Consider the following 17,275-nt stretch of genomic DNA (forward strand, 5'->3'; position numbering starts at 1 on the left):
CAAAGAATTTAAGACAGCTCAAATGGTACTGCCCAAATGTAACACACAGCGATCTCTGGCTGGATAGCAAAATAATGAGAAAAGGGAGAAGAACAAAAAAAAAAAAAAAAGCTGGCAATAACTAACATTCTCAATTCCCCAGTGCTGGTGAGTGACAGACCTGCAAATAGGGTTCAGGCATCCTAACTTGCACACTAATGCCTAATACTGTCATCTTAGTGAACTTGCAGAAGTATTCGTATCCATTAATATCGCTACTTACTGAACATCGTTTCAAACCAAACCAATGCGTGCAGCTACAAGTTATTTCTGCATTTGGAAAGCAAATATATCAAGAGATAAATAGGAGTCTCCAGCAAATGGTACAGCATATTAGACATCCTATGTAGGAAAAGCAGCTCTCTCCCTTTGTGCAGCCAGTAAGGATAACACATAAAGCCACTAGCACTGTGACGCTTTCATGTTAAACAAAGAAAAGCAGATGCCTCAAATAAAGTGCTTTGAATAGGACAGGTACAGTATTTGACACACATAGATCTTTACAATGTAGGTTTCCTTCCTCCAGAAACTGGGGAACAAGGAGGTGAGAAGGACTGTGGTAATGAAAGGTTACCTAAAAGCTATTGGATTGGTGGGTGTGCATTTTAGTTGAAAGCTTTTGCATCCCAGGATTCAAACGAAGCCTGTTCGAGCCTTGCCTTACTCATGTGACTTCACTCAGATGACATCTTAGTTTCAAACTCCATTGAGTACCATATATATTTTGGGTGCTGAATATTTGTAAATAAATACATCCATGCACGACTACATTTAAAGAATTGTTGCAACAAGATCAGAGAAACGAAGTAATCCAGTTCATGCACATAACCTGGGTTTTGAATTTCAGATATAATATACTCAAAGGAGTACTCACAACAAGTATTTCACAGCCAGTCCAGAGAGGAAATGTGTTTGAGTAAAATATATTTTAATAGATTCTCCAATGTGACAGGTGCCGTAAAATTATACTATAACTGACAAAACATCCATAAATGTGATTAGAATCAAGCTCTTTATATTAGAGCAAAGACAGGGCAAGAGCCAATTAAAAAATAGTCAATTACTACATTTAGTCCAGTGAGCAAGTAATTCAGGCAATTTATCTTTCAGTCTTCATATTCTCTATCTAAACACCAGTATAGATTTTCAAATGTTTTCTTATTAAATTTCCTAACAAGACAGTTTTTAATGGGCACCTTGTTGATGGCAATCCAAGTTTTTAATGGAACGAGTCATAATTTTTTATAATCTATTAACAGTGGCCCAAAATTGAATACAAATCTAAAAATTCACTTTGTTGTTAAGGCTCCACAGCAACAGGGTAGCTGGAGACAAGGTGATATCACACATTTTTTGTATTCTAAAATGTTTTCAAGCACAAACAACATGTATACAAGCAACTATTTTACCAAAACTGTTGAAGTGCTGCCATTTAAATGCAATTCATGTTCTTTAATATGTCTGTTTTCTAATTGTTTGATCTCAGTATGGTTTGGTCAGTAATTTACTTATGAAGCCATTTTGGATATAAAACATCACATGAGTGGGGGGAAAAAGTGGTAATCCATAAAACATATATCTTTCTGTTAAAAAACATAGTAAGAAAAATTAGGAAAAAACTTGTTGTTTTATGGAATTCATATTTTGGGTTCAACATGCTGTAAAGTTTTCTTCTTTTCAACCTGTCTCCAACCTAACTAGATCCTTCCTGATTTGGTAAAATCAGAATACTTCTTTTGTAATTAAAGCAGTTTTTAATACAAGCCCAACTCTATAAAAATATCCATTGGTATACAGATGTGCAACTTCTGCCTGGCAATAAAATTTTCATAGGAAAGTAAACATAAGGAAAAAAATAGGAAAAAAACGAAAGATGTATTTTCAAATTTAACAACTCTAATAAACACACTATTGCACTGCAGTGGTCCAAATAATTCTGATCAATTTTAAAATTTCCACAGAATTGGAAGCGAAGAGCTATATTTTCCCTCTCTTTGTTTGAAACAAGAATTCATTTCAGTGTTGATAGTGGAGAGAAAGTTACTTCAAAAACTCTTCAAATTACATTCTCTTTGCAGAATTTATCAAGTCATCTTATACACAGTGTCAGGCATAGCTCCCTATTTTTATTTGGGTGTCCTGCTTTCTTTTCTAGTCCGAACGCATACTTCTTGTTCAATAAGTTGCAGAAACAATTAATATTCTTCATCCCTTCTCTTCTACCAGAATATAAAAACTGCAATAATCTTGAAAATACATTCTCCTTACATAGCACCTATTATCGCACAGAAAAGAAATCAAAAATAAAGCTTTCATTTACGTAGAACAAGTTGGGAAAATTTACCCAATGTACAATATACTCTTGTAATATAGTTTTTCCAGAATTCTGATTTTGATTCTCATTCTTAACAAATAAAGAAAGTAAATCATAAAAATCAATGCAAGCTTTGATTCAAAGCTTTTGATTCAGGCTTAATGCCCGACTGTGGATTTTGGAGAAAATGTAAGGAATTTTATAGAAAGAATTAAGCCAAAATCTACCAATTTATCTGCATCAAATATCACACACAATAACCACAATATCCTGATACTCATTTTTGCTGAGCTTGCACAGAAATATCTTTCAATGTATTGACAAGATGATTTGACTCAAGCAGGTATCATTTAAATATTTAAAATATGATTACTTAGATAATATTTCAATCATTTCTATAAGCAATTCCAGGGGGAACCAAACTTATAAAAAATAATTATTATTATAACAAAAAAAAAAAGAAATGACTACAGCACTGTGTCCATGCTTGTATGCTTGCAGAAATACTGAATTTAATGCACAGCATGAATCATTTTTAGCCCTATTAAGATTTTTAAATAGAAAGAAGCTATCTAGGATTTTTAATCAAAGCAATTTGTTGAGTTTGCAGACAACTCCATAAACCAATAAATAAGCAGTCTGAATGGGCAAAACATCAAAAATCAGACTGCTTCAGCATAAGCATCTGCAGCCTGCTAAAATAATAATGGCTCCAGCAGCAAGAATCAAATATTCAAACCTATCTCTAAAGGTACCTGTGCAATATTCATATTTGTACAGGAAAATTACATTTTCCATAGTCAATTGTTTGACTAGCATCAGCATGTCAGATTTACAGTTTCAGACTTAGGCCTGCTTGCTCGACTAAGAAGATGTAAAAATCCTCCAATTCCTAGTCTAATATAATCACCTATCTAATACAGGAAATGCAGCAGGAAAATATGTAAAGTAATAGAACATAAAAAGCGACAGTTTCAACCAGCCAACTTTAGAGAGACCAATTCTGATTTCATTTATACAAGTTTAAGTCAGAATCTCATTATATCTGCATAATAATCCATCTTCCTGACAAGGAGGCTGGGTGCCTTTGCGCACCCAGACAGCTGAACAGTTGCTGCAAACCTGCAAAGAAACGTTAACTTAGCTCTGCTGACTCATTCCAGCATTTATTCCAGCTGTCGATAAGAGGAGACGGAGTGTTCTGTGAGAGGTGCAACTTGACTGGGTAGCCGTCAGGTGGGGAATGCCCTTAGTGTGTGGGTTACCTTGTTCTTAAGCAAAACGGCGGAAAGTCTCACCGTCCTCTCCCTCCTCAGTGCTCTGAGCCTTCGTTTGGGTGCAGCAGCCATGCTGCTGTAGCCCAGCCTGAAGGCAGGCAGGGAGTAAGGAGGCTCAGGAAAACAGGATGAACTCTGATGGCACACCTTCCAAACCAGCACACTGTTTGCATTCAGACATTAATTATTGTTTATATTTGTCTTTAATCTGCATATGTATTTTAAACGATCCACTAAAAGTGTGCTCTTACAATTAAGAGCAATCTTCAATTACTTCCAGCCAGTGTGTAATCTTGCCTGCCAATTAATTACAGAGTTCATGAAAAGTGTTTACAAATTAGGCAATCGAAAGGCTAAATACAGCAGAGGACTCATCCTGATGAGGCAGGAAATAAAAATGCCCTAAGATAATTTATGACTCTATTCTGGTGCCCACAGCTGAAGACTGAAAGGCACGGTGATTTTCCAGGGTGCCAAAATGATGTTTTGTATAGAACAGGGCTCCACAAGTCATAAGATTTATGGTGCCTTCCGAAATTTGAGGCTCATAGTGGCAACAATAGATCAGTCCTTGTTTTACAAGTTACAAGTGCTTTTTAAGAGCCTTTTTCCCAACAGTCTTCTGACTTCATAACAACTGTAATTCATGTTGACAGGAGCTGTGCTCCCTGATTTTTCATGCTTTGCAGGAAGAAAGATGTACCATCAGTGATTTAAAAGTTAAAGAAATGAGGATCTCACAGTAAGAAAGTACTTGGGAGATTAAGTTCAGTCACCTACAGATGTGTTTTTATAATTGTTTTCATGTTCCTTCTTTGGACCAGTTTGACTTTTTGCCCCTGACAGTCTGACTGTTATTCTTATTTCTAACCTAAATATACTCATGCGAATTTACACCCACTTGCATTTACGCCAACGTTGTATCCTGACTTAAGTAGGTAGGATTTTTTCAGAAAAGACATAATTATATTGTAGAATTCATTGCCATAAGATGATGGAAGCATAAAGGAATAAATTAGAAAGCATGGATTTATGTCAGAAATATGTAAGCTTAAAAACTGATCAGATAAATTAATGGAAGTCTGTCAAGGGCTATTAAAAGAGCATATATAACTTTATGCAGTTCCAGCACTTCAGACTGAATGTGTAAACCGGGAAAAAATATGACTCTACACTTGTTAGTTCTTACATTAGTGCCATAAGCATCCGATACTAGCTACTAGCACAGAAAAGGTACTGGAATAAATGATAACTCCTGGACCCTCCCCAAAACAATATTTTTCATGAAAATATAAATCAAGCAAAAGACGTCGTACTAGTCAAAGATTCTTTTCCACTTTCTTTCTTGACTAGTTTTTTTTGTTGTTTTTTTTTTTCACTTTAAATTTCAGGAAAGAATCCCTCTTCACATTTGGTACTGAAGTACGCTGAAGGTCTCCAGTGTGGTCGTTGCTAGATCCTGTGATGGAATACCATTTTCTTTGATAAGAAAATTAAGGATAGCAGTGATTAAACACTTCTATCTTTTCCTTCAATGAATTCCTAAAAAAGCCTTTAGCAAATAAATAAGATCAACCAGCAATGGGTCTATGATGCAAGCGTTCATTAAGTGATGACTTAAATAGCAACCTTCTGATTAGCCTTGGCATGTGCATAAAGCTTTCTGCTGGTTTAATTGACTTTTTCAATTACTATACAAAACACTGAATCTGACTTGATAGCACTTGGTGTCACAGTAACAATAAGACAATCTTTGCTCCTGATCCCTGCGCTCTGAATGTATTGCCATGGAAACATTTATCCCTTTACCCAAGATTCGTTCCCTTGAACATGTCTGGATGCATAAGGCCTGTATGTTTTAACAGCAGCCGAGGGAGAGACTGGGGGGCCATAGGAAAACAGATATGATGCTCACATAGCTTAGAGCAATATGTTTATGAAAATTCCCTCCCAGCGAACAATGTCTCATCCTGACTGAAACAGCCTTTTGATGTTGCCCCTAAACTATGATCAACCATACATCTTTGACAAGTATCAAAGCACACTACCATACAGAGTTAGCGGACAGGCAGAAAGTCCTGCCAGAAAATTACATCTCCTGGCAGATATACTGCAGCAATGTCTGCCTTCTTTATAATTCAATAGCAATTTATCCAGGCAACAGGTGCAAAGGCAGCCTCTGAAATCTAACCGATCCCAGCTCAAATCTCAAAAAGCAGTGCAGGCTTCTTGAGACACCAAGGAAAGCAAATGGTCAGGCTACAGCAGGAATAAGGAGTAAAGATAATATATTTCCTCCTCTCAGTGAGACTGTTTTACTATCTATAAATAGCAGGATTATGATTGTGGTGGCGTTGTTTTATGTTTTCATAGAAAATAAAATTCCAGTGGATCACAAGGGGTCTCTAACTGCAGGTTTCAAGTATCATGTGTGCTTTCAGCTGTAGACTGGAAGCACTTTGAATTGTAATAGCATACCAAGACCAAAATATTAATTTCCTTAATATGCATAGCACAAGTCTTCAAATCCTAGGAGCATCACCCCTCAAAACCAGTGAAGGGTATTCATTTAAATCTCACTATCAGATCTATCCCCTTGCCTGAAAACACACTGTAATATTTTTAGTTACGTAGTTAGAAATAACGTAGTTGGATAATATAATGGAAATTAGGATAGTTTCAGTTTACTTACAAATGCCTTCTGTTTTAATTTAGAATTTACATGGGATAAAATTGTTTTTGTTTAAATCAAGTGATCATTTTTGGATTTTAATTCCTACTTCGTATATTTATCGTGCAAAAGTTTTTATAATATTTGTTATCTTGAAAACTCAGGCTTATTAGAATCAGAGAAACACAAGGTTGGAAAGGACCTACATGATCATCTAGTCCAACCATCCTCCTATCACCAATACTACCCACTAAGCTACTAAATCATATCTCGTAGCACCTTATCCAGGTGCTTCTTGAACACCACAAGGGACGGTGACTCCACCACCTCCCTGGGCAGGCCGTTCCTGTGCCTGACCACTCTTACAGAGAAACAATTTTTCCTGGTATCTAATTTAAATCTCCCCAGGCGCAACTTGTGGCCATTTCCTCTAGTCCTATCATCAGCTATCTGAGAGAAAAGGCTGACCCCCTCCTCAACACAACCTCACTTCAGGCAGTTGTAGAGTGCAATGAGGTCTCCCGTGAGCCTCCTCTTCTCCAGACTAAACAACCCCAACTCCCTCAGCCACTCCTCATAAGACTTGTGCTCCAGACTTCTAACTAGTTTTGTTGCCCTTCTCTGGACATGCTTCAGGGCCTCGATGTCCTTCTTGTACGAAGGGGCCCAGACCTGAACACAGTACTCAAGGTGCGGCCTCACCAGAGCAGAGTACAAGGGGACAATCACCTCCCTGGTCCTGCTGGCTACACTATTTCTAATACAGGCCAGGATACCATTGGCCTTCTTGGCCACCTGGGCACACTGCTGACTCATGTTCAGCTGACCATCGATCAACACTCCCAGGTCCCTTTCCTCTTCACAGTCTTCTAGCCACTCTGCCCCAAGCCTATAGCATTGCATGGGGTTATTGTGGCCAAAGTGCAGGACCCAGCACTTGGCCTTGTTAAACCTCATTCCATTCGCCTCAGCCCAGCAGGCCAGCCTATCCAGATCCCTCTGAAGGGCCACCCTACCCTCAGGCGGATCGACACTACCTCCCAACTCGGTGTCATCTGCAAACTTAATGAGGGTACATTCAACCCCCTCATCCAGGTCATCAATAGACATATTAAACAAGATAGGCCCCAGTACCAACCCCTGGGGGACACCACTTGTAACAGGATACCAGCTGGACTTAACTCCATTAACCATTACCCGCTGGGCACGGCCTTCCAGCCAGTTCTTTACCCAGAGAAGAGTGTACCTGTCCAGGCCACGGGCAGCCAGTTTCCCCAGGAGAATGCTGTGGGAGACCGTCTCAAAGGCTTTGCTGAAGTCTAAGTAGACTACATCAACAGCCTTTCCCTCATCTACCAGTCTGGTCACACGATCATAGAAGGAGATGACGTTGGACAAGCACGACCTGCCTTTTGTGAACTCGTGCTGGCTGGACCTGATCCCCTGGATGCCACACAAGTGCCGTATGATCTCACCCAAGATGATTTGCTCCATAACTTCCCACGGAACCAAGGTCGGGCTGACAGGCCTGTAGTTCCCCAGGTCCTCCTTACAGCCCTTCTTGTAGATGGGAGTCACATCAGCAAGCCTCCAGTCCTCTGGGACCACTCCAGATAACCAGGAATGCTGATAGATGGTGGAAAGCGGCTTGGCAATCACCTCCAGCAGCTCCCTCAGCACCCTAGGGTGGAGCTTGTCTGGTCCCATGGACTTGTGACATTCCAGATGGAGGAGCAGGTCTCTGTCTCTTCATGGATCACGGGGAGGGATTCTCTACCTGAATCACAGGGAACGTCCAGGTCAGGGATTAAAGTACCCTGAGGATAATGATCTGACTACCAAAGACAGATGTAAAGAAGGCGTTGAGAACCTCAGCCTTATCCTTATCCTCAGTGATCACATTCCCTGCTGCATCAAGTAAAGGATGGAAATTTTCCTTGGTTCTTCTCTTGATGTTAATATATTTGTAAAAGGATTTCTTTTTTACTGCAGCCAATCTGAGTTCAAGCTGGGCTTTTTGCCTTTCTAACTTCCTCCCTGCATATCTTACCAACTTCCTTGTAGTCGCCCCAAGTAGCCTGTCCCTTCTTCCAGAGGACGTAGACTCTCTTTTTCTCCCAGAATCTCAACAAAAGTTCCCGGTTCATCCATGCCAGTCTTCTTCCCCTCAGGCTTGCCTTATGGGACTCAGGAACAGCCTGCTCCTATGCCTTTGAGATTTCCTTCTTGAGGAGCGTCCAGGCTTCCTGGACCCCTCTGCCCTTCAGGAGTGACTCCCAAGGGACCCCTGCAACAAGTGTCCTCAATAGGTTGGAGTCTGCCCTCCAGAAGTTCAAGGCAGCAGTTTTGCTAATTACCCTTCTGACATCACCAAGGATAGAAAACTCTACAATTTCATGGTCATTTCGAAGAAACCAAGTGAAATTTAACAAGAGCAAGTGTAGAGTCCTGCACCTGGGAAGGAACAACCACATGTATCAGTACAGGCTGGGGGACAACCTGCTGGAGAGGAGCTCTGAGGAGAAGGACCTGGGGGTCCTGGCAGATGACAGGTTGACCACAAGCCAGCAGTGTGCCCTGGCAGCCAAGAAGGCCAACGAGATCCTGGCGCACATTAAAAGCAATGTGGCCAGCAGGTCAAGGGAGGCGATCCTCCCCTTCTACTCTGCCCTGGTCAGGCCTCACCTGGAGTACTGTGTCCAGTTCTGGACTCCCCAGTACGAAAAAGACAGGGAACTCCTGGAAAGAGTCCAGCGGCGGGACACAAAGATGATACAGGGCCTGAAGCATCTCTCCTATGAGGAAAGGCTGAGAGACCTGAGTCTGTTCAGCCTGGAGTAAAGAAGACAGAATGGGGGTCTTATCAATGCTTACAAACACCTTGAGTGTGGGAGACAGAGGGATTTGGCCAACCTCTTCTCAGTGGTCTGTGGGGACAGGACAAGGGGCAATGGCCACAAAATGAAGCACAGGAAGTTCCGCACCAACATGCGAAAGAACTTCCTCACAGTGAGGGTGACGGAGCACTGCAACAGGCTTCCCAGAGAGGTTGTGGAGTCTCCTCTGGAGATATTCAAGGCACGTCTGGACGCCTACCTGGGCAACCTGCTCCAGGGAACCTGCTTTGGTAGGGGGGGTTGGACCTAATGATCTTTCAAGGTCCCTTCCAACCCCTTCAATTCTGTGATTCTGGACAGCCCCTCCCTTTGAGTCGCCACAGTCTCTTTGGGGCAAGCTCTCTGCATGGGGGAGACCATGGTAAAAACTGCGATCACAGAGACTGCCAGCAGATAGGGTCCCCGTGGCTCTGGCAGCGCCCCCTCCCGTCAGCCTCTCTCACGATAGCGAGCGGGTGCGGCCTGGTCACGCCGCGGCCCCGGGTGGCCCCTGGCGAGGCACGGCCCCAATCCCCCGTAATGCGGGGCCGGGCGCTGCGGCTGCGCCGGCTCCGAGGCAGCAGGCCTCGACCACAGAGCCATTACTTAGGTTAATGTTTTGCAGATGTCCCCAGAAAATGATTCTGTCCAATTCAGGACACTTTGGGGCAGAGAATCCTTTTGTGATGTGCATCCTATATACAGCTAGTGTTTGTGACTAGAACCTAGACCAAAATACTAAAAAAGTTATCTGCGCATGAAGCAGCATATGTTACATCATAGAATCATAAAATGGTTTGAGTTGGAAGAGACCTTAAAGGCCACCTATTTCCCACCTACCTGCCATGGGCAGGGATACCTCCTACCAGACCAGGCTGCCCAAAGCCCCATCCAGCCCGGCCTTGAACACTTCCAGGGAGGGGGCATCCACAGCTTCTCTGGGCAGCCTGGGTTAGTGCCTCACCACCCTCATAATGAGGAATTTCTTCCTTATATCTCATCTAAACCTATCTTCTTTTAGTTTAAAACCAGTACCCCTTTTCCTGTCACTACAATCCCTGATAAAAGAGTCCCTCCCCAGCTTTCCTGTAGACCCTCATTAAGTATTAGAAGGCCACTATAAGGTCTCCCCAAAGCCATTTCTTCTCCAGGCTAAACAACCCTAGCTGTCTCAGCCTTTCTTCATAGGATAACTCTTCCAGACTTCTGTTCATTTTTGTGGCCCTCGTCTAGACCCACTCTAACAGATCCATGTCTCTCTAAAGCTGGTGGCCCCAGACCTGGATGCAGCACTCCGGGTGGGGTCTCACAAGGGCAGAACAGAGCTGGACAATCACCCCCTCGACCTGTTTGCCACACTTCTTTTTATGCAGCCCAGGATGCAGTTGGTCTTCTGGGCTGCAAACACACACTGCTGGCTCAGTCCAATTTTTCATTCACCAGTAACCCCAAGTCTGCAGGGCTGTTTTCCGTTCATTTGTCACCCAGTCTGTACGGCTGTTTGGGATCGCCCTGACCCAGGTGTAGGGCCTCACACTTGGCCTTGTTGAACTTCATGAGGTTCACATGGGCCCACCTCTCAGGCCTGTCAAGGTCCCTCTGGATGGCATCCCTTTCCCTCTGAAGTGTTAACTACACCACTCATCTTGGTGTCATCCACAAACTTGCTGATGGTCCACGTCACCAATGAAGATATTAAACAGTACTGGTCCCAGTATGGACCCCCAAGGGACACCACTTGTCAGTGATCTCCACATGGACATTCACAAGATAAAGACACCAATCCAGATCCACATACCGTTAAACAGAACAGAAAAGTTTCTACTGACTACTGCCTTTAAATGAGATTCATTGTTTTGAAACTGAAATCAGCTATATACAACTTTAAACTGTGCTTCAATATCACAAAAAAAAGAGCTGGAGAATAATGATGATTTTGGAGTAATACGTCTGGGAAAATAAAGGAGCAAAGAAGATACAAAAATTTTCAAGAGCGATTAAATGAGGAATTGAAATGTGTTTGTGTATGAAGTATTTTCTAATATACAGAAGGTTTCAGAAGTTAAATAATGTTTTAAACCCAAAAGAAAATGGAAATATGCAAAAAACTGTAGAACCTTATCTAATTCTATTTCTGAAATGAAAGAACATTACATGGAAATTTGCCAAAAAGGAGCAGATGTTTCTGTATGAAGTGACAGAAGATGAAGTAAGAATTATAACCTGAAGGAGTTTAGCTCAGAGCCACAATTCTAGGCACTCAGCTCCTACAAATTAGGGTCAGATTTGAAAGAGTTTATCCAATATGAGAAAACCTAATAGATCCCATTGGATCTCTTCCTTCTTAAAATTTAAGAACCAAGCTCTGAACAAAAGGAGCATATACTTCTGTTCGGGCATGCTGAGCAGGCACTGGTCAGAGAGTTTTCAAAAGAATATTTGTTGTTGGTTGTTCTTAATCATGTTATGGAGATAAATTCAACCTCAGTATTCTACAAAACAGGACTTTGGTCAGGAAAAAAAATCCTATAATTGTTTGTTTTTACATTGAAAAAATCATGTGTCTCATTTCAATACTATTTTTTATTTGAAACTGTTTTTGTGCTATATTGCCATTGTTACTATAAACCTAGTCAAGTAAAATTAAATAGTCTTTTTTTAAATATTTTAAAAAAGACTAAAAGAATCCTTCTTTCTTCACTGAAAATCAGAAAATGTATGTTTTCAATCAGATTCAGAATGAAAAAATAGTTTAGTACAGAATGCCAGTCCTCGGCACAGATCTGCATGTAGCACACTTGCCTGGATTTCTGCATATGCTAATAGAGTTTCACCAAAAATGTATGTGTGCCTGAATCTGAAATTTAATAAATATTTTAGTGCTGGAAAAATATCCCTTGGACCCATATAGCATTAATGCAATTAAGTAAAAAATACGTGATTCTTGTTAAGGCCAGTTGTTGCCTAGCTTGGCAGTATCCATGGGAAATTATGCTATGATGTGTCATCAGTCACAAGTTACTTCAATGACTTGTTTGCTAAATCTCTCTCCTACCTACAAAGGTGTTTTAATTCATTATTTTGCAAAATACCTTAGCATACAAGCATCAAAGCTATTTTAGGTGCTAGAGAAGTGTCATCCACTGTAGAAGACAACTGCAAATTAATTTTGGAGTGGGGAAGAGGAGGAATACTGAGTTAGAAGGGCACATTTGTAGGTTTTGTAGAAGGGCCTATTATAGGCTTTCTTTGAATTAAGTGCACTAACTCAAAGTAACTCAATGTTAGATTTTGACTTGGCACTTGGGCTTATTTATGGCAAATAGCAGTTCATGTTGCTTGCAGATCAGGGAAACCTAATGCCTGCCACTGGGAGACCATATATTCCACCCCACTCCAACCCATCAGGCATCAATAGGTGAGTACTTTATTGAAGCAGCATGTCTAAAAATAATGTAGTGAAGTGAAATTTCCCCCCTCAGAGACTTTCATCTGCGGACAAACCCACCTCCCTGAGGTTCTGGGGAAACACAATAGCATGAAGATACAGATGAGTCCTGGTGAATAAGAACAGCAACAAGACAGAGCACAGTGTACTTCAGCAGTGGATATTATCACCTCTGGAAGAAATAAAAGAGCTGGATAGCCCACAGATCTTTATATTTCTGAGAACATCAAATCACTGTCAGTCAGAACAAGGAGAACTGCCTAAATAAAAGGCACTGTTCTCCAAGAAAAGCACAAAGACAAAACTCCAAAGTGGTAATAGAGCAAAAAAAGAAATGACGCTACCACACTATACTCAGCCTCTGAGAAATGCATTTTTTCTACTTATTAATTTTTTTTTTTTTTGTAAAGGGATTTATTCTCATTCCCTCTTATGTAAGCAATCTCCTATTTAGGGAATTAGCAAAAGTGAGAATGAACAGTACTGGAATTAAAGGAATTTGGCTTCTCATGACTTTTATTAGCTCCTGCACTTAATTATTTTTGAAATCATTCTTAGTAGAAGGAACTGGATTAAAATGAGATTGCAGAGCAATAACTTGGGAAGCTAACTAGTGACCATGCCAGCCACACAACATGAGCATGATGTATAGTGTTAAACAACCATAGTAGCTATGGTGGAAGAAATTAAACTTCAGCAGGGAATTTCACATTACCCAAGGTCCAAGAGGACACAATGCTCCACTGATACACACAAGCATGCACCCAGGTAAAACGGCCACTGAGATGAAAAAATTACAGCTATGTTTTATGAAGCAGCATCAATAATGTGTTTATTCTAAAATATTATTATTATTGTTACATTTTTTTTCCTTATATTCCCCACCTCAATCATCAGTGAATGCCTACTAGCAAGCTTAGAAATTTCTCAGATGGAGCAGACAGATGACTTTTGTAAGTCTTCTAACAGGCTGAAACAAAAGCAAACGAGGGCACTCCAGGGATTCTTGGAGGACTGTATTTTCAACCAACTTCTACCCTTCCGCAGTCATGTTGCCTGATAGATTATCATCACATTTCCTTGTTCTACATAAAATGTTTTCATTTCAAATAATATGGAAATGCACTCACCCCAGCTTTTCCTACTCCTGTTAAATCAGGAGGATTTACATGCCTAAATATTTCTGGCACCTCAGATGACAAATCTACATGGAGGTGGGAGATTATTTTATCATGGAAACTGAACATCAAGTATTGATAAGCAACAGAAAACATGGAAACGGTATGTATATCATTTTGTAGCCCCAACTGTAGGGTTCAGATCAGCTCCCACAGCAATATGAGACATTAAAGAGAGAGCAATTTAAACAAAGACCGGGTAGAATCATTAGCGTCATTACACAGTCTGTACAAAAAGAAGTTTGTTAAGCCAAAAAGGAAGACCTACATGGTTAGAAGAAAAAACTGTTTGTGCCATTCTGAATCTTCACCAGCAACAGTAAAATAAGTCTACCTCTGCACAGAGGGACAGAGGAAGGGAAACTCCTGATGGAGAAGAGTAATGAACTCCACCATCTTTCCCTTATCATTTGAGTGTGCTTGAAGAGGAGCCTTTCCAAAGAAAAAGACATACTGCAGGTACCAAACAATAGTCATGGTTTTGTGATGCTATCAAAGAGGTTTTAAACATTAACAGGGACTGTAATTTTCCTTGCAGTACCCACAAAAATTTGTATTTTCAGAAGAAATAATAAAAAATAAAAAAAAGTCATGTGACACTGACAACAGAGAGCCTGTGCCTAATGGGTTGGAGAAACAGTCTAAAAGCTGTTCAACTCTGAACACCCTGAATGACCTCTGTAATGCAGTTGTGGCTAGCAAGACATATTGCTACAAAATGAGCAAGGGACAACTGTGTGAAGGAGGGTTAAAACTTGTGCATTTGGTCAGTTCTTCAAAATATTTTGAGGCAAGACATCAGCTTGCCTCATTCATCTGAACAGCCTAATACAGCCACCTTCAGTACCATCAATGTATTGACCTAGATTCTGGCAACCTGTTTGAAGCTACAGACCAAGTGCTTGGCAAACAGAGCTCTACATGAGGTTTATTATTTTCTGTGATCTGACATTACATGAAAAACATAGCACTGTATAACCATCTAGTTACTGCCAACACGTTACCAAGTGTTATGATCTTATGTGGGCTGTACTTCCTACAACGCTGAACAGCATCACATATCCGATCTCCACACACAACAGCAGCATTAACCAGGAACAAAGACTAGTGGTAATCCCCTTGATTAGCAATATTCAAACATTGCAAAGGGGACATTCATATAACCTACTTGTCACTCAGCACTATGACAAGCTTAGCACAGATGCAAAGATATTTCCTTTTTATTGCCGGACACTGCTTTGAAAATGGCATTGGTTCCCCAAAATAAAAGGGCTGACAGGGGAAGTATTTTGTTTCACCCAAGCTTCATACATCCTTTGCTTTCCAGGTAGCTACCCCTCAATATGGAGCACACAAAATTTAACACTAATTCAGCTTAGTAGAGCAGCAATGAATGTTGAGATATTTACCCAAGAAATTTTCTTTTCTAAAGACATGGCAGGGCTACTTCACAGCTGAAGTGCTACCAAAACAACAACAAAAAATAAATAATAAAGTGAACAATGAAGCATGGACAGTTCTCCAATTTTCCTGCAAATGTTGCTGCTTTTCATTCAATGTGGATACCCCAAACACTCAAGTTTTATGGTAGGCATTTCCCTTGTCAGGAAGGAAAGGGGCCAGAACCACAGCAAGAAGGTAGGATCAGCCACTGCCTACCCTCAGGTGTGCTGAACATACCAGCCTCCGTGGTACTCAGAGACAGCAGCAGTGGGCAGTGTGGAAACAAACAGCTTGGTTTTCTATTGGGAGGAGAAAGTTGCAATTAGGTTGGTAAAACAACCAAATAATAAGGTTTGTGAAAACTAGGGGCAGGCAGGAAATGTTGTTTATTGAGTTTTGGTAAGCTCTGAGAAGGGACAGTGAAACAATGACATTTTCCACCCTGCAGTTCAGGGCCATATGTAATGCTAGCAACTGGGGAGTAAACAGAAGACTCCATTTCCCTTTGGCACATGCTTCCTCAGCAGCAGTGTCCTCAGTGGTCCCCTCTCCCTTAGCAGCATGTCAGGTAGAATGGAAGAAGTGAAATGACAGCCTCACCTTGGGACAACATTTGACTTACCAAACCTTTTCTACCATCCATAATCCATAAATTGAGAAGCAGACTGGCTGCTGAGTGCCAGGCTGTTTGTAGAGCTGATAGGAAGGATTTGGTGGTTCAGCTTCAGGCTCAAATAACTAAGCTGAAGTAAATTAACAAGTTCTGGGCTAAAATAATTTTGCAGTTATATTCTAGTAACAGAAACAACTTCTGTCCACCTGAAGCCCCACAACATCACTGTCACAAAGTTATTTCCCAGAATAGAAGCATATTTTAAGGGGAAAATATTTCAATAATGAGGAGGATTAGGTGTTTTGCACCCCACCACTCCCTAGAATAAATGGCTGTAATAGTTATAAAGATCCCAGCTCAATGGGAGTAGGGATATTGCATCCATCTCCCTATAGCAAGCACTTACTTTATATTAGAGACAGCAGTAAGAAAGGTCGTCACTGACCTCAATATTGCAGTTCAAAATACACATTAAAGTCTGGAAATCCCTGTTGAACTTACTGACAGCTGCACGTGCACAGATCCCTATAAAAAGTAGGTCCATGCCTCTGTTAAGGTCAACTCTGCCAGCAGTATACTCTGCCAGGGCTGAAGAAACTCCCAGCAGTCCTCCAATAAGTATACCACAGTGAAAAAGAAGAGAGGGTCAGCGTTTTAGCTGTCCTGTTGTGATCTTCCTCGAAAAAGGTCAGCCCCAAAACTGCAGATCAGAGCTACAGAGCAACTCTGCTTGGCTCCACCACTGAGAAGTGGGTGGATGCTCCGCCATCCTGAGCAATGTCCCTTCATGGGGTCTCTGGCTGAGGATACCACAACAACTGCTCTGCATTGAACCTTTGGCTGAAAAATGCAAGAGTTGTAATTTAGCATCTGCAGACTACTGCAGTGAGGTTGCATGAAGGGCAGCTCATTTTTCTTTCTCTTAACTGTATTTCTTAAGCAGGTCCTCACTGCTCTAACCTTTTGGGGGGATTATGGAGGTTTCCCTGGCATCGATGAATGCAAACTCTGCCACAGATTTTAATACCTGGGATTAGTTTTAGGATCAGGGTTAAATCTTCACCCTTCATAGCCTAAGAAAAAAGAAATCTTGGAAGACTTATACCAGATCACTGTTTTTTTTCATACTAAGCCTACTTGTGTCTCAGTGGAGTTTAAGAGTTATGAGGTATCTTACCATCTGTTGCAATAAATTTGTATGTGAAAACACCAAGATCAATTTTATTTCAATCTTTTCTAATTCCGACTTAAATAATAACATCCACTCTTGCTTAACAGCCAGTTAACTAATTCCTGAAATGCATTTTACTTTGAGGTTCCAAGTACTGTTGTTCAGGTAAAAAGGGTGATAAATTTTAGCCCAAAGCAAACAGAATAGACAGACAGATCTTTTTTTTTTTTTTTTCTCTATACAAG

Source organism: Cygnus atratus, chromosome 3, assembly GCF_013377495.2.
Source record: "Cygnus atratus isolate AKBS03 ecotype Queensland, Australia chromosome 3, CAtr_DNAZoo_HiC_assembly, whole genome shotgun sequence".
Lineage (NCBI taxonomy): Eukaryota > Metazoa > Chordata > Aves > Anseriformes > Anatidae > Cygnus > Cygnus atratus.